At 37.2% G+C, this 25206-nt stretch overlaps 1 pseudogene; it reads left to right on the forward strand.

Annotated features, from left to right (window-relative positions):
- The first annotated feature begins 1727 nt into the window (after positions 1 to 1727).
- LOC120076094 lies at positions 1728 to 2661 on the forward strand (annotated as a pseudogene).
- Positions 2662 to 25206: the final 22545 nt, after the last annotated feature.

Raw genomic sequence — 25206 nt, forward strand, 5'->3', positions numbered from 1 at the left:
AATAACCATCATTGTTTTAAAATTATAATTTATCTTATTCTACAAAAAATTATATTATAATATTTTACCAAAATTTCAAAACTATTTTATTTAAAGCTAAAATTATAAAATGAAAAAATGATATATAATATTTAAGTTTATATAAAAAAGATGGAATTTTTAATAAATAAGCTCAATTTCTCTTTATATAAAAAAGATGGAATTTTTAATATTTAAGTTTCAAGTTTTCAAAAATAAAAAACACCTGAATTTGAATTTAGATGCCTAAAAAAACAATTAAATTAGGTAGTGAAGTATCTGACAAGTTAAAATAGCATCACCATATATTTTATCACCATTATGAGCTTATTTTATTTATAAAGATTTATAAAATTATAGATTTTACACAACAAACAATTCACTCATAATTGTACTCTATTATTAAAAAAAAACGACAATTTTGTTTTAAATGACTTATAAATTCATATGTTTAAATCATCATATCCCGGTACTTAAAAGAAATGTTTCAGTTGACAATATCTTGTTTACTTTTACATTAACATTTTTATTTACTTTCTTTTATAATTGTCAAAAAGAAAATTAAAATATTTGTTATACATAAGTAATAAAATATTTTTAAAGGCTTACAAAAATATTATTAATTTTATTAATTACATAATTCATAGATTGATGAGTGATACTTATAACTAAAGTTGATAAACATCAAATTAGTCACTAAAGTATTTATCCACGCAATTATAAAATTATAACAATTACTGAATAATCAATTATTTTATAAATTTTCAAAAAGTTTTATTGGAAATTATTTTTAAATGTATATATTTGTTGATACTTTTGAGAAATTTCATTTTAAATTTTGAAAAAGTAAGACCACTTATTCAAATATCAGTAAAAGAATCTAACTAATTTTTTAACAATAAAATTTAAGAAATATAAAAAAAATGGAAGAGAGGCTAAAGTCCATCCCTCTTGAGTTAAATAATAAAATCTCAACATACAAAATTATGATAAAGTGAATAGCCATGAATATTTTTAACTAAATAGGACAGAAAATCATGAAAAATTCTTATAACCATCCCTTATTAAGTTCATTAGATTTAAAAGCAAAAGTACCGTAAGATCAAAATTAATTATTATCTTTATCATGACTATATTATATAAAATAAAATTATAAAAAACTACAGTTATTTAAATCAATTATATATATTCATATAATTAATTGATCCTTAAAAATCTATATTATTTTTATAAACAAGTTAAACTACCCATTTAAATATGTAAAAGAAAATTCTAAATATGAGTGAGTAAATCAACCAATTCATCAACACATGAAAATCTCAACAACCTAACCATTAAAAATAAAATAAAATTAAAATTAATGAGTTAAATCTTAACCAATATCCTAAATCAAGAAAAAAAAATCTATAACCACGAAAATTTTAATGGGAGAAAGTGATCATACAGTTGAGTAACACGTGCCTAAACCTGGCAAATCAACTCAAACCAAAAGCAACCTGGCAAATCAACTCTAACCAAAAGCTTCTTTATCTATCTTATTACTCAAATCTCATATCACAATAGTCATTATGAAATCTCTCATTGTTCCTCTTGTTTTGATTGCTCAGAGCTTTAAAATCGAAGGGAAAGAGTTAGAATATGAAGAAAGTCTATAGCATCCATATAAGAGATGGAGTAGCCACCATAGAATCTCAAGAAATGGAAGGGAGATGCACAATCGTTTTAAGGTGTTCAAAGAAAATGCAAAGTATGTGTTCAAAGTGAACCAAATGAACAAATCATTAAAGTTGAAGTTGAACCAGTAAGCTGATATGTCTGATGATGAGTTTATTAACACACATGTTAGCTCCAATATTACCTACTACAAAAACTTACATGCCAAGAAAATAGAAGCTGTTGGTGGTCGGTGGGTTCATGTATGAGTATGCTGAGGATCTTCCATCTTCAATCGATTGGAGGAAAAAAGGAGTCGTCACTAACATAAAAAACCAAGGCGGTTGTGGTAATAATTAATTTTGAATTTTTGCTTTGTAAAATTCCTAATTATTCAAAAGTTGTTGGGCAATTGCAGTGGTGGCTAGGTGGTTGATTGTGATTACAGAGACGGAGTGGTTGATTGTGATTACATAGATGGAGGTTGCGGTGGAGGATTTTATGACTCGGCTTTTGAATTCATGATGGAAAACAATGGGATCACAACTGAGGAAACTATGCTGAAAACAGATATTGCCTCGCACAGAGAGTGAGTCTGGAAATATTCTAAACACTACATTACATAATTGAAAAAACAAAATTCTATGTCTACGCTATTAAATTTATCATTATGTTTGATTTAACAGGGTAATAAGAGAGTGACAATTGATGGATATGAGAATGTACTTCCAAATAATGAGAATGCTTTGAAGAAAACTGTCGCACACTCGATATTTGCTAGTGGGCGACGTTTTCGATATTACTTAGAGGCTAGGAATGGAGGAAGACGGAACAGATTACTGGATCATAAAGAACTTGTGGGGAACTAACTGGGGATTGGAAGGTTATATGAAGATGCAATGAGGAGCACGATATCCGGAAGGTGTATGCGGATTGGCAATGAATCACTCCTATCCCGTAAAGATTTCGACATTCTTTTTTAGCCTTTAGGAGTACAAAGTAGGGATTCTTTCTATTAGCTAGGCTTTGATTGATTTGCTTTTAGGAAAATAATAAGGAAAGTAGCATTTCTTTTCTTTCTTGTTTTAGTTCCGAATGTAGCATTTCATATATAAATAAACATAAACAAAACTCCTGCACTCACACCACTCTAACAAATTTTGGTAATATGCATGTGCAAAGTATATATCTAAGTCCACATGTTTTGTCTTCGAATGTAAAATGGGATTGTGAGGAGATCCGAAAATAGAGAATTAAGCCATACTAATTCAGTAGCAACTATAGTTAAATAACGATACTTGGCCTCCATACTTATGGGAAGTAACAGATTATTTCTTCGAACCCCTTGTTTGGATTTGAAGTCTAATCAGCATCAACATATCCATGTAAGAGATCTCTGGACGAGTAAATGGTGCACACTACAATCATCAAGCATTTTTTCACCTTGTAGAGCTAAAAGTAAAGGACTACGCACCAGACATATTAATCCTTTCTAATAGATCCAATATGTATTTGGATTGTGAAAGAAAGAGTCCACCATTGGAAGGATATGACATTTCAATTCCAAGGAATTAGCTCAACCAAGTTCTTTCAAAGCAAATTTCCTATTCAACACATTAATTAATTCAGAAATCACCTTGTGTAAGCTTTCCATGATAATTATATCATCTACATAGATTAGAATATAACAAGCTTCACCATGAGTGTGATGAAACAGTAGAGAATAATCAACTATAGAAGATAGAAAATTCCAAAGAATGAAGAAAGGAACCCAATCTTGCAAACCAAGCTCGAAAGGTTTGTTTCAAGCCATAAAGAGCTTTCTTGAGCTTGCATACAAGGTCCATTCTTGTCTTTTACAAAACTAGCAGGTTGTTCCATGAACATATTCTCAGAAAAGGAACCATGTAAAAATGCTTTATTTATATTCGCTTATCGTATAGACCAACCACAAGCCAAGGCCAAGGCCAGTAGAACTCAAATGGGATAGGCTTGATTACTGGATTATAAGTTTCGGTATAGTTAATGTTTGTGTTTGATGAAACTTTTTAGCACCAACCGTTCCTTATATTGAGAGATAGATCCTTCTATCAGAGTTTCTTTTAATCTTAAAAACCCACTTGCAACCCATAATTTTCTAATTTGTTGGTAAAGAAACCAAGTCCCAAGTATGATTCTTCATTAGAGCATCATATTCAACTTACATAGATTTTCTCCAATGAGGATAGCACATAGCCACCTTGACATTCGAAGGCTCTATTTCTTCATAGTTCACCAGGTTGTTGAGTTGATGCCCTAAATCTTGTGGCCTTGTAGTTTATAATTTGTATTTCTACAAACATATTATTTATCTAACAAAATTAGTTGTATTTTATTTGATATTTAGTTGCATTAACCCAAAGCCAATAAATTAAGATCCAAGATTATTAGATATAACTTAAACATGTATGTGGAGACATACATGTGGATCATGTTTAAGTGAGAATTTGAACGACCTATAGTAGATGGATAAGGTCGGGTACCTTATCCTGGTGACACTATGGATACAACCCACTTTGTAGTTGTTACAAATGTTGTAAAGTGCTACAAATGATCTAATCCTGATCATTCATATGGAGACATGTGAGCGGGGTATCCTATACAAAGAATTTGTTTAAGACCGAACCACAAAATGAATAGTTTCACTTTATAGCATCATTGCTAGAAGAGACTTACATTTCAACAAGATGACCATAGGTGACTCGACTATAATCTTGAGTGAGTTGTGGACTCTTATGAGGGCGGTCCTTTGATCTGCATGAATGAGAGTAGTTAGTTTCATCGACTCAATATGTCTACCATTTTGGGGATTCATCTATTGAGGAGTTGGGAACACAACTACACAAGAAGGAATTTGTTCATTCCCTATTGTTAGGGTTAGTAGATAAATTTCTCCCTTAAGGGCCAATTCCGGGTCTTAAAGAATATGACACCATACCCTCTATTGGCTCGAGAGGGGTTCAGTGATAGTTGGTTTGTAACTAATTGTTCATTAGAGGGATTAGTGATACTTAAGGAGTTAGATGTAACTACAGGGGTAAAATGGTAATTTTGACCCAACTGTACTTACAAGAAATTTGTGAAAGGTCGGCGTACTGTTGATTGGTTATATCCAATTGACACAAAAATATATCTAGTGTGAAGAGTGCAGTTGTCGGTTTATAGTGGAGCGACTGACAGTTAATGAAGGTTGATTAATTTAGTTAAAGAGTTTGATCAATTAATCAAATATCATTGAAGCTTCAATCTATAAGTCTATGAGGTCCTATTGTTAGCTCACTAAGGATTAGTGAGAATCAAATTTTTGGATTAATTTAAATTGTTCAAATTAATTAAGGGAATTAATTATATATGATATAATTAACATAATGTATATGATGCATTATAATATAAAATTTTGTCGAGAGAAATAAATATTTGAATATGATTCAAATATTAATTATATGAATGTAATTCATATAAAACTATAGGTTAAAATTAATATAAATATGATTTATTTTAAGACTATAAGTTATATGTTATACATGATATAACATATAGTTTAATATTTATATATAGTAAGTTAGTTAACATACATACATACATACATACATACATACATAGATACATACATACACACACACATACACACACACACACACATATATGTATCTGTATGTATGAAGAACTTGTGGTAGTGCCCAAAGGAGATCATGTTGTGTTCGAGGACTTGCTGCGAAGTTTCATTCATGTTCAGGAGAAGAAGTTCAGTTCATGATATTTGATTGTGGACAGGAAGCATGAAGAGTTAAGTCTTCAAGGGTGAGTTTCCCTTCATTCTCTGTAACAATCTCAGTAGAAAACTCATGCTTAGAGTTTATTATGTTTATCGTAGTTTGTCACTCTACATTTAATGTTTTGTAAAACAAAATTAGAGACACACACATTCAATTTCTTCCACTTTGGGGTATTCCAAACCTTTCATATTTTAGGTTGAAAATACCATTTTTATCTATTGTATTTTGGGGTTGATGCCCTAAATCTCATAGTATCCTATAGTTTGTAAACTTTGAATGAACAAACTCTTATGTGATTAATAATATACAATTTTTTTTTATTCATTTTGTCTATAAAATATGTGATATTTTAGTTGCATTAACCACAAACCAATAAACTAACATCCAAAGTTATCATTGTAACTTGAACATGTATGTGGAGATATGCAAGTAGATTATGTTTAAGTGATAACCTAAATGATTTGTAGTATATGAATAAGGTTGGATACCTTATCCTGGTAACACTATGAGTATGGCCCACTTTGTAGGTATTACAATTGTTGTAAAGTGCTACAAATGATCTGATCCTGAATTCATGTATTAGACATGTGAGCGGGGATATTATAGGGATCAGTGGTAGTTAAGGAGTTATATGTAACTACAAGAGAAAACGGTAATTTGGCCCAACTGTACTTACGAGAAATTTGTGAAGGATCATCGTACAAGATTGGTTATATCCAATGGACACAAAAATGTATTTGTAGCATGAAAAGTGCATCTGCCAGTCTTTAGTGGAGTGCCTGATAGTTAACGGATGGTGGATAATATGATTAAAGAGTTTAATTAATTATTCACATATCATTGGAGCTTCAAGCTACAGGTCCAAAAGGTCCCTTTGGTAGCTCAAAAGAATTTAGTTAAGAATCAGTTTTTGGGTTAATTTGAATTGTTCAAATTAATAAGAGGGATATAATTAAATTGATTTAATTATATATGATATAATTGTTATAATGTATTTGATATATTATAGTTTAATTGAAGGAAATAAATATTTGAATGAGATTCAAATAGTTGCTAAATTTAATATAAATATGATTTATATTAAATGCCATAAAATAGAGAGAAAGAACTATAGTTTATATTGTATGTGATACAATATTAAAACTATAGATTATGTGTTATATTTGATATAACATATAGTGTAATATAAATAATATATGATAAGTTAGTTATCATATTTATTTATATTAATTTTATTATTTTGAATAATAAATTCTAATTTCTCTCCAACCACCTTAGTGGGTGGTTAAGTCGTTTTATGGCAAATGGAATAAAAGAATTTATTTTTTTTCTTCCTCACAGACTTACGTTGAGCACTACACGATTGAAGCTTTTACAATATGATAGAAAAATCATAGAATCATTCTGTGTGTCTTCTTCAATCTTCTTTCTCCTTCAAACTCAAACTCCCTCCAAACCAAAATAGTCAAAGCCCAAAACTTCTGGACTCTCACCCTGAGTATACCGAAGGCTCCCAGTGGTTGTGTCTTCTGTTTTGGTTCGTGAATTTCTTGAAGAGGATCTTTAAGTTTGTTGCTTTTCTTGAGTTTCTGACAGTTCGAGGGTTTTAGACGAAGAAATGTTCTTCAAAGGTATTATCTCTTGGACTCTATTTCTTTACAAAATACATGTTGTAATTTGTTTAGAATGCATATCTTGTATGTTTACTGTAAATTTAGTTTTTCAATCAAAATGAAATTTGGACGATCTGCTTCTGCTCAATGATCTCTTTAAAACGAGTCCATTCAATTGGTATTAGAGACAAGTTGAAGTTCTGATTCCAAATTCAATTTCTATATTGAAATATTTTACAGTAGTGGTGGGTTTTAATCTTTTGCATTGCATTTAACTGTTAAATATCTATGGATGGTTGTTCATGGATGTTTTGAGGTAGTAATCTCTATTTATGGCTTTTCTATTTAAATTACAAAGTTAATTTTTATGAGCCCCTGTGTTTTTTGGGCATTAAACTTGCAATCGAGTCTATATTCATTTTAGTTTTGAGTCGTTCATGATACTTCAGAAGAAAGGTTGCAGTGCGTTTCAATCGAGAAGATGAAACGAAGGCCACATCGTGTAGTTGGAGTTAAATGATCGTTTAGATTTCGTTATGCGTTTGTTAGAGTTTTCTACACTATCGTGTAGCATTTGCTAAACGATCGCATAGATAATGCTATGCGATCATGTAGAGTTTGCTATACAATCGTGTTGCGTTGGCTGCATGATTGCATAAGTGCTCGATGGGTAACGATCGTGTGATATATGATACTAGATGCAAGTAGGGTTGGCAAAACTCCCCGCGAGGTTGGGTCCCCCCCAATCGGGGTGGGATAGGGTCAAACCGGGGACCTCTTTAGGGTCCCCGAATTGAGGACAGGAGGGGGAGGGTATAGGGAGGGTGTCCTCACTCTGTCCCCGACCCCGACCCTGCCCCGATTAGGTTTTTAAATATTTTTTTCTATATAGATTTTTAAATATTTTTTTTCTCTCTCTCTATATATATTAGGTATTTAACTTTTTACATTTAGCTTGGTTTTTAATTTACCCCAATCTAAGCCCAACTAAAGCGTCCAAACCCAACCCAAAGATAATTTTACAAAAAAATAAAAAAATAAAAAAATAAAAAGTCCCCATAGGGAAATAAAAGTGAAAACAGGGAATGAGTCCCTGCGAGGACCCGTTTCCCCGATGGGGAATCCCCATGAAGAAACTCTTATCAAAGAGAACCCATGGGAAGAAGCACGATCGATCCAAATTCTTTGTGATAGAATTACAAGCATTCACAAATATACAAACCAATTATGCATCTTCTAACAAATTACAACATGCTTTATTAACTAATTACAAAAGTGACGAGAGACATACCTTTGAAGAACTCTTCTTCTAGTGACCTCTTGCTCTCGTGAAGACTTGGACCAACAACCTTTCATTGTTGCTACGATCATCTAGAAATTGTCTGGTCAATCTTTCGCTGTCGCTTAGATCACGAACAGTCTTTTCCACGAATAGGCAACCTCTCAGACACCACCACTAAGCAACCTTGGTATTCTTGGAATGAGAATCTAGGAGGTGTGGGCTCTGTTGGATTTGGTAGAGGAATTGCATAGACACAGAAGATACTGATCGTTTAGTAAATCTCACTATCGTGAGAATTGTCTACGCGATCACTTAGTCTCTCGCTCAGATCGTTTACACGATCATTTAGTAAATCTCTCTCTATTAAATGATCATTTAAAAATCTCACTAGATCGTTTACACGATCGTTTAGAAATCTTGCTATCTCACGATCGTTTAGAAATCTCTCGCTATCGTTTAGTATATCGCTGAGGGCTATCGTGTAGTCTGTCGCCTAAAGTAAAACAATTAGCAATTTTCTTAATGAAGCGATTCTTTTCAAAATAAAAACATTTTTCATTTTATCCTTCAGTTATGAAAACTGAACCTCCCACTTTCATGCATGGTTAAAGGAGAAACCACACACAATTATCGTATAATTGTTTAATTATAAATAAATATAATGACTAGCTTGTTATATTATATTTATAACCTATCGTTTTAATATCACAACATATGTAACATTTAAATCGTAGTCCTTTTCTCCTTTACTTGATATAAATCATAATTATACCAAATTCCTCCAAATAATGTATCTCATACATCATATCAATTATATCACATATAATTGAACCGGTTTAATCATATCATATTTAATCAAACTCTCTCTTGTTAATTTGAACACTTCAAATTGACCCAAAAACTGATTCCCAGCTTGAATCCATTGAGCTACCAAGGGGACCTTATGGACCTGTAACTTGAAGCTCCAACGGTACGTGAATAGCTGACTAAACTCTTTAGTCACGAGATCCACCATCCGTTAACTATCGGGTACTCCACTAAAGGCTGACAACTACACTCTTCTCATTACAGATATATTTCTGTGTCTATCGGATATAACCAGTCAACAGTACGATAATCCTTCACAGATCGCTCGTAAGTACAACTTGTCCAGTTTATCGTTTTGCCCCTATAATTACATCTAACTCCTTAAGTACCACTGATCCCTCTAATGAACAATACATCATAGTCCTACTATGAGTGGACACCTCTCGGGCCATGAGAAGTTGTGTGGTGCTACATCGTTCAAGCCCCGGTATCAGCCCTTAAGGGAGCAATCTATCTACTTATCTCTGTTTTGGGGAAGGAGTCAATTCCATCTTGTGTAATTGAGTTCTTGCGTTGTAAATGTGATGAAATAATGGTATGAAATTGCGGTGATGAGTTATGCGTTGCATGTGAAACCTGCATTCCTACTTCCCTGTTTAAACTAATAACTAGGAGAATCTGACTAGGAATGAAACCCCGCGCTAAAAAGGAAGACCTTTTAGTGTTGAATAAATGTTCTTCGAAAGTTGGAATTTAATTAAGTGTAAAGTTAACACGGGAACTAGGCGATTGTGGTTAAACGCATGAAATAAAACTCAGTCAAATCCAATGTAAATTTGAGAGCTTGACTCTTTGATAAAGCTTGGAAAAATTGGCTAAGTATTAGACAATGCATTGGCCTTGCGTTAAGTGTTAGTGCTATACGGCAACACTACGCGTTGGTGCTATGCGGCAGCAGTACTAGACGATGAGCTATGCGGTGATGAGATGAGACATGGTGGATGCATGGTGAAACGTCTTGCGTTGCTAAGGCTTGCGGTACATAGGGTTGTTATGCCTTGATAATGTGCTTGCATTGGACATCCGAGGGTATGTGGGCGCGTAGGACAAAACAAATAGTTGCATTGGAAGAGTGTGAGTCATTACCCTAGTTGAGCGCATAGGGCAAAGGTAAGCCATACAATAGAGGGCATGCAGCCAAGGAGAAGCCTTGTGAGCATCTAGCATATGCGACCAAGTAGTGTCAATTGGATGCACAAGATAAAGTTGCATTAATTGGAAATGGCACCATCAAAGTTAGTAGGCCGTATATGAGGAAAGGTGCTAGGCAGCAATAGCTTGAAGGGTGTTATGTGGAGATTTAAAAAGACACCGCAAGGATGTAAAGATAGGATGGACGCATGCGCCAAGGGGTGGTGTTCGGACATAGGTATGTTGCGCCAATTGGATGGACGCAAATGAAGTTGAATGGACGCATTTGTGGTAGATGGGCGCATATGAGATTGAATGAACGCATTCAAGGTCGTCATCCGGACATGTGGCCTATCGGGAAGAAACTTAGGCCGTAAGCAAATAAGGTGGATGCACAGGAAGGCATGCAAATCTAAGCATTAAGTGTTGGCTTAGAAAGAGGAAGACACCTTAGGTTGCATTGATATGAAGGTTGCGTTGATAGTGTGGGGAAAAAACACATCAAATAGGAGGTGGAAGAGGTTGAGCATTGGCAGGATGTGAGGAACACACCTGGTTGTGATCAATGGAGAAGGTGTCGGGTAAAGGAGAAGGGTGAGATGCCTATAAAAAGAGGCAGAACGCTTCGCTTTAACCCATAAACTATTTTAAGTCCATAAAGATCACAAAGAAAGGAGAAAATAAGAGATATTCGTGCGTTGAACGAGAGAAGAGAAGCGTTGATCAAACGAAACAAACAGAGGAGCTGAAGGAAACTGGGTGACGGACAAATGCCTAGGCTAACTTCAAACGAGAAGTTATTCCGGACTACTCGTGCAAATCAGGTGATTTTTAGACCAAAAGTTTTTAAATTAAGTGTAGATTTGGTGTGAGGGCTGCCTTAATGGAATTCTAACTCTAAGGCTGTCAAATTCAAGGAAAACTGAGAGGTGCTCACCAGTCGGGCTAGGGGGAGTAAACTCGAGACTCGGAACTTTCGCTAAGAAGTTTCAAAGCAAAACTCTAAGGTAATCTGGATAAGACATTTTCACACATTTTTAAGAAGGAAATTTCTTGAAATAAAGCCTGAAAGAATGAGTATTCTAAGCTTAAATTTAAAATTTGAAAGAGGGTCCAGTGGAAGAATAAGGGAAACCAGGTGAACTGGGAGGAAAAATCTCAGCGGGTCAATGTGAGTGGTTTCTCCTTTTACTCTTTTAAGCATATTTAGAATTAATATGCTGTAGTTTATATTATGAGATGAATAGAAGATGGGGATGGTCAAGGGGTCGATGGACCTAGAACCTGAGCCCAATATAAATCCTTATAGAATGGTCAGGGGGCCAAGAAGTCTAGTTCCTGAGCCTTTGAGAAGGAAAAACCTTGAATGGGATGGTCAGAGGGCCAACAGGCCTAGCTTCTGAGCCCATGAAAGGGAGAACTATGTGCACATAGGTTGATATTTTTAGATATGAAATGTTAACTATCTACCGTATGTGTAGGTAGGTTTGTGAAAAGCTTGATGGTATGATGGAAGTTTGTATTGGAATCTCATGATATAATACTTATGATTCCACTCACTGAGCTTTGTAAAGCTCATGGTTTGTCGAAATGTGCGGTAACTTCTCTCTACCTGGCATTACCCTGGAGAGTATTAGATTGTATTTGTTCCCTTACACCTTGAGGGATGAAGCCAAGAGGTGGGCTCACTCACTAGAGCCAAACGAGGTCACATCATGGTATCAACTGGTGAAGCGATTCATGAAGAAGTTCTTCCCACCGGCCGTTAATGCTAGGCGATGAAAGAACATGCTGAACTTCGAACAAATGGAGAATGAGACCCTGAGCACCACCTGGGTGTGATTTAGAAGACTGGTGAAAAACTGTCCGCATATCAGGATACCCGATTGCGTGTTGATGGAGACCTTTTATAACGGCCTGAATAGATCGACGCAGGCTGTTGCTGACGCCTCTGCGACAGGAGGTTTTATGGACAAAACGTATACTGAGGCTAAAGTCATCCTTGACTGCATATCGTGGAGCATGGATGTCAAACCCCCTCCCAGATTACCCTTTTATTCTGGAAGAGGATATGACCATGGTAGTTACTAGCCCTATTGCCAGCACCCACCACCCAAGCCTTCTAATCTAAATACCAACCTGCTTAAATCATTAGTAATATACGCATCAACAAACCTCCCTTAAGGTTCTACAAAGTTTACATAAATACATGCATACAGCCAAGACATTACATTTACAGAAAAATATTCACAGATGGCCTAAACATTCCTAAAGAAGTCCCAGTCCCTCTCAAAACATATGTACATAAACAGATCATCAAACTTAGACATCATCAAACATCATTATTCCCTAGTTGAGAACGAGTCTAAATGCTCTAGCTCCCAATGTTTATTACTGACTAAGAGACCCATATTTCGGCCTCTCATTCAGAACTGCCTACGTGCACGTGGCCATACTAAGTACCGTCATACCTTAGGTACTTCTGCTCAGATACCATCTCAAATCTATCCTTCAGTTTTGAGCTACTAAGATACCTTCTCAAATGTCCTTCGGTATCAAGTTGGTAGGTACCTTCTCAAATGTCCTTCGAGACCGGGGTATTTTGTATCATTAAGTTAAGTTTTGTTGCCTACCATCTACACAAGAACTCATTCTCTTATAGCCTTCCTCTAGGAAGCATATTCTAACACTAGAACTTAACTGTTGAAATGACTACGTGACATACCTTGGCCTGTGCTACACATATACAAGCCGTGGAACATGCATCAAGTTATTCTTCATCTATTTGTTGCTTGAGGAAGTATAAAATTCATCTCTAATGTCACTGTAACTTACTTGATCTTATATGCATAGGTACTGAAGACATTAATTCACTAGTCACTCACTGCTCATCAAGCTCTTAATGGTTTATACGCCTCTCCTAGTTCTTCTTGGCCTAAAAGGGCATAATTCTCGGTTAAAATACTTAGAATTCTTAGTAAAATACCTCAATTAATTCATTTATTAAAGGAACTTCCATCAACACAGACAGTTTTACTGGGGAGATCCCTCTGAGCGAGGTCAGGGAGATTCTCTAGAGCGATTCTAGCGAGATCCTCTAGAGTGATACCAGCGAGATCCTCTAGAGCGAGATCACCCTTTTCCTAGCAAATTTTCATCCTAGCGATACTCACCTTACCTGCGATACTTAGCCCGATTCCTAGCGAGATTTCCTTTTAGAGCGAGATTGGCGAGATTCTCTAGAGCAAAATTAGCGAGATTTTCTCTATAAGCGAGATCCTCATTTCCACATCTCGCTATAACTCCCACAGTGAACTGGTTGTTTGTTCAACCTAAGCAGCTGTCTGCTTATGCACCGATTCCCTGTTACAACTTTAAAAATTCATAACTCGAAATCCATAGCTCTTTTCAAGAAACTTCCTTCTATAAACTTGTTTAGAATTGAATTCTTACCTTAAAATTTCAGCCAAGAATTCCTTCTAGTTTGGCATAGAACTTCCAATCTTCACCTTGGGCCCTAATTAATCCAAGATTCTACCTCCTCTATTCTTTATTCACTTCTTGTTCTTCTCCTTATGCAAACTTCCTCCGGCAAGAAACCTCACAAACTAGCTTCTCTCAGTTTTCGAATGGCACTGATTTTACTGAATTTGCTCATGTCAATTGCCGAAACCATCCTTTTGAAGTTCTTCTTCCAAAAACTTCCCGCTGCCTCCAGTGTTCAAGGATTAACTGCCATGTCACCCCTCATTTAGTATGTTTTTCCTTCCCTTCCATCATAACTCCTATAGAAAAACATGAATTGCTACTTAATAAATATATAATATGACATTCCTTTGGCTAAACATGCTTATCTAGGGAACCTAGAATTTAGGGTTTACAATGGATGCCTAGATTGATGATGGCTATGGAGGCTGAGGCGTTGAACGAAGAAAGAATGAAACTACCATTTTCCCTGCAGAGACAATGAACATGTTGGCCGCTCGGATGGCTGCAGTGACCTCCATCCTTCAATCGATGGCAATCAATCAAGGAGCCATCCCTCAACAATTAGCACAACCCGCTGCACCAGCTCAAGTGGCCGCAATAAGTTACGTTAATTGTGGAGGGGCTCATGTAGCAGAAATGTGCCCATCGAATCTCTAGCAAGTATGCGCCATCCAACACAACCCCTTCAGCAACACCTACAATCCTGGCTGGAGGAGCCATCCTAACTTCGGTTGGGGAGGCAATCCTAACCAAGGGGGGCCGATCAACCATCAGAGTGGCAATCGAGGAAATCCTCCTTTTCACCATAACTCGAATCAGGGGCAACCAAGGAAATCGCATAACCAGCAACCCTCATCTTCAAACACCTCTGGAAGCTCATTGGAGGCCCTGCTTAAACAATATATGGATAAAAATGATGCAGTAATGCAAGCACATGCATTTTCAATTCGAAACTTGGAGATCCAAGTGGGCCAGCTGGCATCTGAGCTTAGAAATAGAGCACCAGAAACGTTGCTCAGCAACTCTAAAGCCCCAGGATCCAATGGAAAGGAGCAATGTCCCTAGGACATTGGGCAGGCAAGCCAGACCGCCTGCAGGAATGTGGATTGCGCTCACTCAAAGAAACGCATCTTCCAGTCCATATCTCACATCTATGTTTAATGCTTTCTTTAAATTCCTGTCTTATTGAATTCCTGAATTTTGTCTTTACTTCTTCATTTAATTCGTTTCTTGACTTTATGAATTTAATTCTTCATTTATTTCCTTTGCATTTATTTTTGTACCGTCTTTAATTCTTTTAACTTTTCTGTAATTAATGCGTTAGTCCTTAATTGGTGAATGATTGGGAAATAAAGGGAAATTTATTGCCACAAGTCATAGCAACTTGTGTTGATGGAAAATAAATAAAATAAAATAAAATAAATAAAATGAAACAATCAACATCTAGTATACAAGGGGATAATGGACGCATCTTGAACCAAGCAAGATACGCTTTGCGTTCATCCAACTCAAATGCGTTGAAACCGAGGGGTGTCTTGCGTGCGTGTGTGTCCTTTGCCTATCTTTAGCAGAATGCACTATGTTGAGGTAGTGTTGCGCTCGTAGCAATGCCGTGCGCCCGATCCTCCAGAAATGTGTTTAGTTAAGGGGTGTGTTGCGAGGATGCATGTGTTGTTGCTCGTCCTCTGCGATGATGCAGTTGCGTTGGTGAAACACATTTCGTTAATCTTTACATTGCATCTATTCGAATAAAACATTAAAGAAAATTCTTTTTGTCATTTGAGGAGTCCAATCATTTTGTATCCCAAAGCAATGATGATTCTGTAGACGAAAGGACATTTTTTTGAAATTTCATAAATGAGGGAAGTTCGAGTGATGAGCCTTTTGAGTGTCTCGAAACCTGTCACCACGAAAATCGCATTGGGCCCACTACGGCCTAACCTATAAATAAGAACCCTTCCCTGTCTGTGAACTCTTTACCTCATTTTGTAAACTAAAAACCTTAGCGCCCAGCATACGAAGCTTTCTTCTTCCCAAAACCCTAGCGATTTTTTCCAGTTCTCCCAAGCTTATCATCCATGGCCAACCAAGCTTCCCAACACTCTACTTCACCATCAACCCCTTCCTCTGACCAAATCGCCATGCGAGAGGCAGCATTCCTCGCTGCCAGTCGCAGTTTGATGCCCAACCCTACACCGTCTCGAGAGTCACCGATAGAACCCGGAGAAACTCCTTAGCTGTCAGACCTCCTCAGCTCAAGAGGGGGCAAAACACTGAGAGCACTTCAGTTCCAACTCCCGCCGTCTCAACTGAGAGTGAGAAGAAGAGACGTGATGATACAGTGGTGTTTGGTAACATTCTAAGCAATTTGGAGCAAGGAGGGTGATTACCCGAGGCAGGGGTTGTAAACCAACCACTGTCTACGGAGGAGGTGGCGGTGGTGGTGAATGAAGAGGTGGTGGTGCTGAAGGCAGTGGTAAACGAAGAAGAGATGGAACGAGGCACTTTGGCTGTAGAGACTTCTAAGGTAACTGCCAACGCAGAAACCTATGACGGAACCTCTAAAGTTGCGGTGGTTGAAGTTGCGATGGATGAGGTTGCAGTGGAGATGCAACCAGAAGTAGTTGAAGAGAAAAAGAAGAAGAAGAAAAAAAAAGTGAGAAAGGCTGGAGAGGCGGAGTCTTCTCATCATCGCAAGGAGAAAAAGAATAAAGAAAAGAAGGATGATGACGAAAATGAGGAAGAAAAGAAGGAAAGGAAGAAGAAAGAAAAGGAAGAAAGAAGAATACGCCAGCGTGAAAAAAGGCACCTAAGAAAAGAGGAAGAAAAGAAGCAGAGGGCTGCGAGCCTTGCAAAGGATGGAGAATTAACCTCTATAAGGGAGGATAGGGGGAAACAGTGAAATTGATGGAGCCGGCGCAACCTGAAACAATGCAAATGGTTGCGACGGAGGAAGGTAAAGAAGGAAAAGATACCCCCCCCCCCCTGATGCGGTGTCCCAGGGAGAATACGCCGCAAGGGTCGACGGTTGACCCTCAAAGATTAATCATCGCATTAGAAGAACAGGAAAGAAGAAGAAAAGAAGAGGAGGAGAACAGGAGAAAATGGAGCGCGCAAAGCTCATCATGGCAGAAGGAAATCGTAGAAGAAGACTACAAGATGAGAAAACGCACAGTAATAATGAGCTCGCAAGGCTCAAAAGGATAAGGAGGCACGAGGAGGAACAACATCTGTTGCTAGCCTCCGAGCAGTTTGTAGAAGAGTTCAAGAGAGAAGAAAGAGAAGAAGAAAAGGAAGAGAAAAAGAAGAAGGAAGAAGAGAAGATGAGATTGGGATAAGAGAAGGAGAAGAAGCGTGAAGCTAATAGAAGGTGCTTACAGAAGAAGAAGGGTAAAGAACTCGCAGAACAAAGGCAATCACAGAAAATAGCGAGCTCGCATTGGCAAGGAAGCGTCCATCATAGAGAAAAGAGAATGATGACATGCTGATAGAGATGGGCTTCTATCCCGCGCTAATGCCACTACCTAGCCTTATCACAAGTGTGATTGCGGAACATGGCTGGGACACATTTTGCCAATGCCCAACCATTATTGTGCCACAGGTAGTGAGAAACTTCTACAGAGGGCATCTATAAGGAACCAGGGATGCGGTGACCTTTAAAGGATAAACGGTGTCCTTCAGCACAAGGGACATCAATGAGATATACCAAATGAAGGATAACTCGGATGCACCGGGGAACAAAATTATTGATGATCCCACCGAGCAGCAGATGAAGGACGCACTGTAAGTATTAATGCAACCGGGTACGAAGTGGTCGGTTTCACTCAAGGGCATCCGCACCTTGGCATCCAAGTCTTTGCTTCCGGAGGGAAGGCTTTGGGTCTACTTGGTCAAGAAGCGGCTGATCCCAACCACAGATGATAAGACTGTATCAAGGGATCCAGTCATGGCTACATATTGCATTGCGTGCGGCATACCAATTAACGTAGGGTGGCTAATCGCAAGACAGCTCAAAGCACTAGTGGGGCATATTCGAGGAAAGTATTTCTTTTCGTGGACTGTTTCAAGTATGTGCCTGTCAATGGGTGTAGGCATTGATGAAGAGCCTATGCCTGAAGTCCACGACCTCATCAACATAAAGATCTTGAGGTTGCTCCTAACTTCACCCTCAGCCTCAACACCGCAACCTTCCATTCCACCGCCGCAAGTTGATGACCCACACGATTTGGGTGAAGGCACCTTTGCCAAACCCAGAACGATGCTGGCGAGACATTGCAGGCAAAACCCTCCATAACCTCCCTGGCTACTGAGTTAGTAGAAATGCGGTCGCTTCTAACCTAACAACAATAACTTCTCTTCCAACAGCAGCAACTCTTCAATCAACAACAAGCCTACTTCGACCAGCAGTTTGATACAATCATGGAGCAAGTTGATAGTATTCAGTGCAATGTTGCCACATCAAGGGAAGCGCTGATCAACATACATCGCAACACTCATACGATCAATCGCCACCAAAGAAAACTTGCGGAGCGCAACCATGAATACTTTAATTTTCTCACAGCATACCTTCAAATCCTGTCTCTTATACACATCTAGATGTGTATAAGAGACAGCCTCTAGACCCTCCAGCTCCTCAACAATAATCCTGACATTCTATTTTTTTTATGCGGCCATTATGCAATATTTTTTTATTCAATTCATTATTAATTAAATTCTTTGATTCTTTGTACAGGCAACAATTTTGTATTGCGTTAATTATTAATTAATTGTATACTTTGTTAATATTCAATACAAATGAGTATATATTCACTCCTTTTTGCCTGTGCCTTTCTCTTTATCATCCTTTGACAATATTTGCGATGTTCTGACCTTTTATTTTTTGCATTATTCGTTGCGATTCCATGATGTATAATATGTTTATACTTAGAAACAATTCCCATACCTTGTAAATTCTGACTAACACTTAGTTAATTTTTAGTTTAGCAGTACTTTAACTTTTATTTTTCAAAGTTCTGCTCAAACCTTCTTTTTGAAATTTTTATTCCAAGTGTTTGTCTAGTCCATCCAAACAATGCAATGAGAACCTTGCCCGTCTTTAAATTTGGGGTTGGGAAAGTTTGAGCAGATAAGATCAAGAAAATGCGATCTTCAAGAAAATGCGTTCATATTTCCAAAAAAAAATAAATTATTTTATACAAAACTCCAATATCAGCGCAAGGGAAAACCTCAAAAATATTCCCAACCTAATAAGAGTTTAGTTGTGAAAGAAGCCTGCTCGTAGTTGGATGTTCGTATGACACCCGTAGGAGCAAGCCAAAATGAAGGTGGGTTTCCAAGAACAACGCAATATGAAAAGAGAAAAATGCAAAAGAAAAATAAAAGAATGCAAGAGACAATTCCTCTGAATATCATGAGTTAAAGTTGAAATTGGCACACAACCGTAGTTGGATGTTCGCATGACACCCGTGGGAATAAACCAAAACGAAGGGTGTAACCATGACCAACAGTCTCTAATAAATGATGCAAAGTTTGACCACCGCATATAGATATATCAAGTTGTTTTGATAAAGAAGAGATAAACATTCTATTTTAAAAAAAACTAGAAAAGCATCTTTGAGCGGAAATTTGTTATATAGAAGAATAAAGTAGGGCTTTGTTAAGAATTAGCAAGGATAGAAGGAAATTGCGTTGTTAAGAAATGTGCCTAAGTGTAACATTCAAAGCAACCAATTGACACAACAATAAAGGATAGGAATTGAGCATTATTGCCTAAGTAGAAGATATGCTCGAAGACAAACATATATCTAAATTTGGGGGTGTGATAACTTGTAGAAATACAAGTTATTTATACTGCCTTATTCAGATATTGCAACCAAAAGAGAAGGAATATACGTCAATTGTATGAAAATTGGCTCAGAAATACAATAAATATAAATTAACGCAATTACACCCACTAACGTCATTAAGATGGTAGAAGAGGATATTTCTACTACTATTTTGCAGGAAACTAAAGCATCGCTTGCAATCAAGACTCAACGAGAAACTGAATAACGCATCTCTATCACATTGCGCCCGTCAATCAATAATGAAGAGACGATTAACACAATGACGGCGCAATGCGACAGTCGATCCCGAGCTGAATTTTAACCGCATGCGGTAATAAAAACAACACTGCATGCGAGCAACCGATCGAAAGATGCAGCTGAGGAACGCAAACGTGGAGGATTGTGACACGTGTACAACTAACCGTTGTGCAGATTTGATGGTCTGATTGCATAACAGAAGGAATATTTATTCCTCCATCTTTGGAATTTCCATAACAAGAAGTGGGGTCCACAAGCCAAGAGTCAAAGATTTTCACCTATAAATCTGTCTCTTATACACATCTAGATGTGTATAAGAGACAGGTGGAGGATTGTGACACGTGTACAACTAACCGTTGTGCAGATTTGATGGTCTGATTGCATAACAGAAGGAATATTTACCTCCATCTTTGGAATTTCCATAACAAGAAGTGGGGTCCACAAGCCAAGAGTCAAAGATTTTCACCTATAAATACCCCCATAGAATTCAGAGAAGATATACTTGATATGAGGGCTAATTGATGCTAGATTATTGAGAGAGAGGCTGAGCTGAGTACTGATCGGAAGAAATCCGGGAAGAGAAGAGACAAGGCCGAGAGGTGAGTCTCAGTGCGATTCTGCCAGATCCCCGCCGTGAAGCTCTGTGCTTAGATCCCTGCTATCGATTGAGCAAGCCTGAGAGGGAAGCTCATCCTTCCGCATGATCCATCCACACCAGCAAATAAATCTCCATCCAGATCGACGCCAAGACTTTGGCGCTTATTTGTATTTGTTTCTAACTCTATTTCATCAATTGTATTTCATTCTCTTAATCCCTTCATTCACAAATCATGTATCAGACGCTAAATAGATTTATTGAATGTTTCGATCACTTTCATTTCCACTTTTCTGTTTATTTTCGTTCCTCCATTAATCGTTTTCTCCATGAAGTTTCCTTAATACCTTGGTAATTAATATGGATTAAACGAGTAAGTTAATCTGTGCTAAAGAGATAAATGCGTTTAGCTAAGGCATGCTAGACGACATCTTCACCTGTGAGAGTAGAAATGAAGATGTCATTCTGATCTGTTGAGAGAAGGTTAGAAGAATGCGTTAACTAAAGTAAGTAGTACTTCTAGAGATGGAAGCAACCTTGTGTTCATTACGTTAGTCCCTGTTTCACCATAGAGATGTGGGAATGCAACCGATCACCGAGAGGTGTACGCCAAGGGAAAAGCAGAACTGTACTTATATCTTTAACGCAATTAAGGAACTTGCGATGTTTGTATTAATTATCTTCTTTGTTTCTGCTTCAACATAAGACTTGCCACCGCATTACACAATCTTTGTATAATCTTCACAGCCAGCTCTGACCTCAATATCTTGTATCATGAAACCTGTTTCTTCTATCATCTTAGCTTAGATTTACTTTATCGCAATTTACTTTGACACAATTTATGTTATTATCGCATTTTTACCGCTTTACTTTACTTTATCGCATGTTTAATACTTGTACACAAAATTCTTTTATAAATTCAAAAACTCCTAGTCGCATATATCACAAACATAACGCAATAACCTCAAACAGTCACTGTGTTCGATCTCAAATCATATCGAGAAACTTGCGGTGAAATTATACTTGGTTTCAATGCAAGGAAACTTGTGACAACGCATAGCATACTACAAAAACATTAATTAATAATGCATATCTAGAAGTAGTATCACATATCATCGCATAAAATCTATGTCATCAAGTTTATGGCATGGACTTGCATACACACAAAAATTCGCGTTACACCAGTACCTGATGACATGCAAAAATGCATGTCAGCTTGCGTCGATCAGCATGTTGAAACTCAGCTAACCCATTATTTTGCGTTAATTATGCGTTCAATGTTCTATCTTTGTAGCTAATGCATGAAATGAACGCAAATGCGGAAATTAGACCATCGCATAGATGACCGCATGCGGAGAAGCTCTCCATCATAAGGCAAACACATTGATCGATGCATGGGTGTTGCTGTGATCAACTACATACGTCCATCGCATGAGGATTGCACTCGTTAGGTGATTGCGGTCATCGTGTAGAGTTGCAGTATTAAGAAAATTCGGCCATTGAATGATTGCGGCTACGCGACAACGCAAACTAATGGATCAACACAAGGTAGGTGAAATGAACGCATCAACGCATCTACCTCGAGAAAATCCAAAGCTGATGTTGACATTTTACCTACCATGCCGTTAGTGGCAGAGGTTCAGAAATGATGAACTCGCTGAATGTCATACTCAGAGAGTCCAATTAATGCTGTCGGTGACCCAAACTCTATAAATAGAGGCCGAAGAGCTGAAATTCAATCATCCAGAGATAATCCCTCAACCGGGGATTTTCCTCGCGATCCAGACAAAATACGTGAGAAGACGCCTGAGAGTTCTTCACCTCCTTCATCCATTCCGAGTGACAACCAGAGCCTTCAACCGGAGTTAGATCTCGAGAGAGTCAGCTCCTCCGCCCATCCATGGCACCATTAACAGCCTTGACGCACATCCGCTGGAAGCAAAGCTTTGCTTCCAGCCGGTCATTTCTTTTTCCTTTCTTTTCCTATATTGTATTGTATGACATTTTGAATTAAGAAATTCATACAATGTGTTTTTCAATGCATTTCTCTATTTATTCGACTTCATCTCCATCTTCTTGCTTAGCATCTTTACTTTCATTGCAAGGGAGTGCTTGGGTATTGCATACTTAGTCATGTGGATTAGGAATATGAAGCATGAAGGAAGTTTATGCGATTGTCTTTTATTATATATGCTTCATTCGTCTATTAGGGATACTCAGGAGGGTAGTCTAAGGACAGGATCTAGGCTTGGGAAGGTCAGGTCAGAATCTAGGCGTGGGAGAGCCAGATTAGAACACATAATACAACAGATAGGCGCTTAGGGATGAACACTATTTGTTATTAACGTATCACATGCATCCTAGAGATAGGATACGATTGTATGCAGTCACCTTGCTTTCATGCATTTTGCATCATCGCATAGGACAAGAGTAGAGACTTAGGAATAACCTCTATGGACACTTTGCACTCAACACAAGCGTCCTAAAATTAGGAACACTGCATTTCCATTGGAAAATGACTTTCCGTGTATGGTTGTAACATGATCGTATAGTCCGACACTGACTAAGGTTGTCCTTGCGGTCACTCTTAAGTTTTGCAATGAAAACATCTCCGCATTTTATCTATTTTCCCACACATTTATTTCATGTCAAGGTTTGTCGCATCTCTACCTTTCATGCATAATCTCATTGTGCTGTCTGTTAGATAGAAGTAGGAGTAGGATTAACTTAGCAACATCTCGTCCATTCTTTTATTCAAACTGCCGCATGCACATCACTGCAAACATATAGCTACAAGTCCCTTTGTTCAACCTCGGATTACCCGAGAAACTTGCATCCGTGTTATACTGTTGGATTTTATGTCTTAAAACTCGTAGTTTGTAAATTAATAAATATATTATGTTTTGTTTTTCGATAAATTTGTTATTGAAATTGTAATCTTGAATCCAATAAACTATCATGATGAGGCTATTTAATGTAGTTTGAACTTTATGTAGTGACATAAAGGTGGATCAAGTTCAAATATATAGCCAAAATGTGTCTTAGTATATGAATAAGGTTGGGCGCCTTATTTTGGGGACACTATGGATGCGGCCCACTTTGTAGTTAGTACAAACGATGTGATCCTGAATCGTTTCATATACAGATATATGAGTGGGGGCATCCTATGTAAGAGTTTACATAAGACTAAGCCATGAAATACTTACTTTTTACGTTCTAAATACCGTTTTAATATTAAAACTGACTATTTCGTTAATTGATGACCTAGGTAACTTAATCTTAATCCTGAGCTAACTATGAACTCCTGTTCACTCAGAATTATCCTTAGATCTGCATAGGTGAGGGCAGCTTCATAGAGCTGGCCCATAAAGCCTCCCATTTCAGGGGTAAGATCGGGTGGATAGTTGGAACATAGGATGCAAGACAGAATTCACTCCTACTTGTTATAGGATAGTAGATAGGTTTCCCTTTAGTACTGAATCTAGGTCTTGACAAGGGGCCCACCCTCTCCTTTGCCCGAGAGGGATTCGATTTATAGGTTGAATCTTAAACCAATTGTTCATTAGAGATCAGTGAAACTTAAAGAACAAGATGTAGTCTTGGGGGTAAAACGATTTTTATGACCCAGTCGAGATTACGAATAACCTGTGAAGGATTAACTTATTAATATGGTTATATCAAATGGACACAAATATATCTATAGTGAGGAGAGTGCAACTATGGGACTTTAGTAGAATGACCCGTTAGTTAACGAATATTGATTAGCTCTGTCTAAAGAGTTTAGCTAGCTAATCTCGGATCGTTGGAGCCCATGATCTATAGGTCCATTAGGTTCCCTTACTAGCTCATATGGAATAAACTTAGAACAGTATGATAGAATAATTTGAATTGTTCGAATTAGGTAAGAGAGAGGAAACCAACAAATATATGTGATATAGTGTCGGGTTTTTTAGCTTATAAATACGAGCTAATATTTAAATGTGATTTAAATATCAAGAATATGAATATGTTCATATTCGGAAGCTCGAAAATAATGGAAATGGTCAAAGTTGTAAAAAGTCAAAGAGTTGTTTTTTGACTTTGAAAAGTTAAACTTTGACCGACCTTATATTCAAATGTGATTTGAATTTCAAAAAAATGAATGTGGATTCATGCTCGGGAGGTCAAAATTAGTCAACACGGATAAAATCATAAAAATTCAAAATATTGACTTTTTGGTCAAAGTTTGACTTTGACCAAATGACTATTTTGCCCTTTGACTATAGTTAGTGGGAAAATCCAAACTTTTGTTGGATAATTCCACTAACAAAATAGTGGGTTAGGTGTTGGCTTATAGTGGAGACATTAAGCCCACTAAGATAGTGGATTATAGGTGTTGGGTTTTTATGATTTTGGTCCATGCAATTATTGCATGGCTTTTTTTCTATATATTGGCTTTTCAATTTACTTCAAAGAATTTTGCCAATTTGAAAATTAGTTTTTTGATATTTGAGCTGGAAAATTACAACTTTCTGAAAAACAAAGAAAACACCCAAACCTACTCAAAATTCTATTCCTTATTTTCATCTATTTTCTTTCTCTCGGTTCTCTTCATCCACCAGATCCCACAACTCGGTTCTGAGTCCAGAGGATAGTAGGTCAACTCTAGTGGTGGTCCAAA

The sequence above is a fragment of the Benincasa hispida genome, chromosome 4, assembly GCF_009727055.1.
Source record: "Benincasa hispida cultivar B227 chromosome 4, ASM972705v1, whole genome shotgun sequence".
NCBI classification, from domain to species: Eukaryota; Viridiplantae; Streptophyta; class Magnoliopsida; order Cucurbitales; family Cucurbitaceae; genus Benincasa; species Benincasa hispida.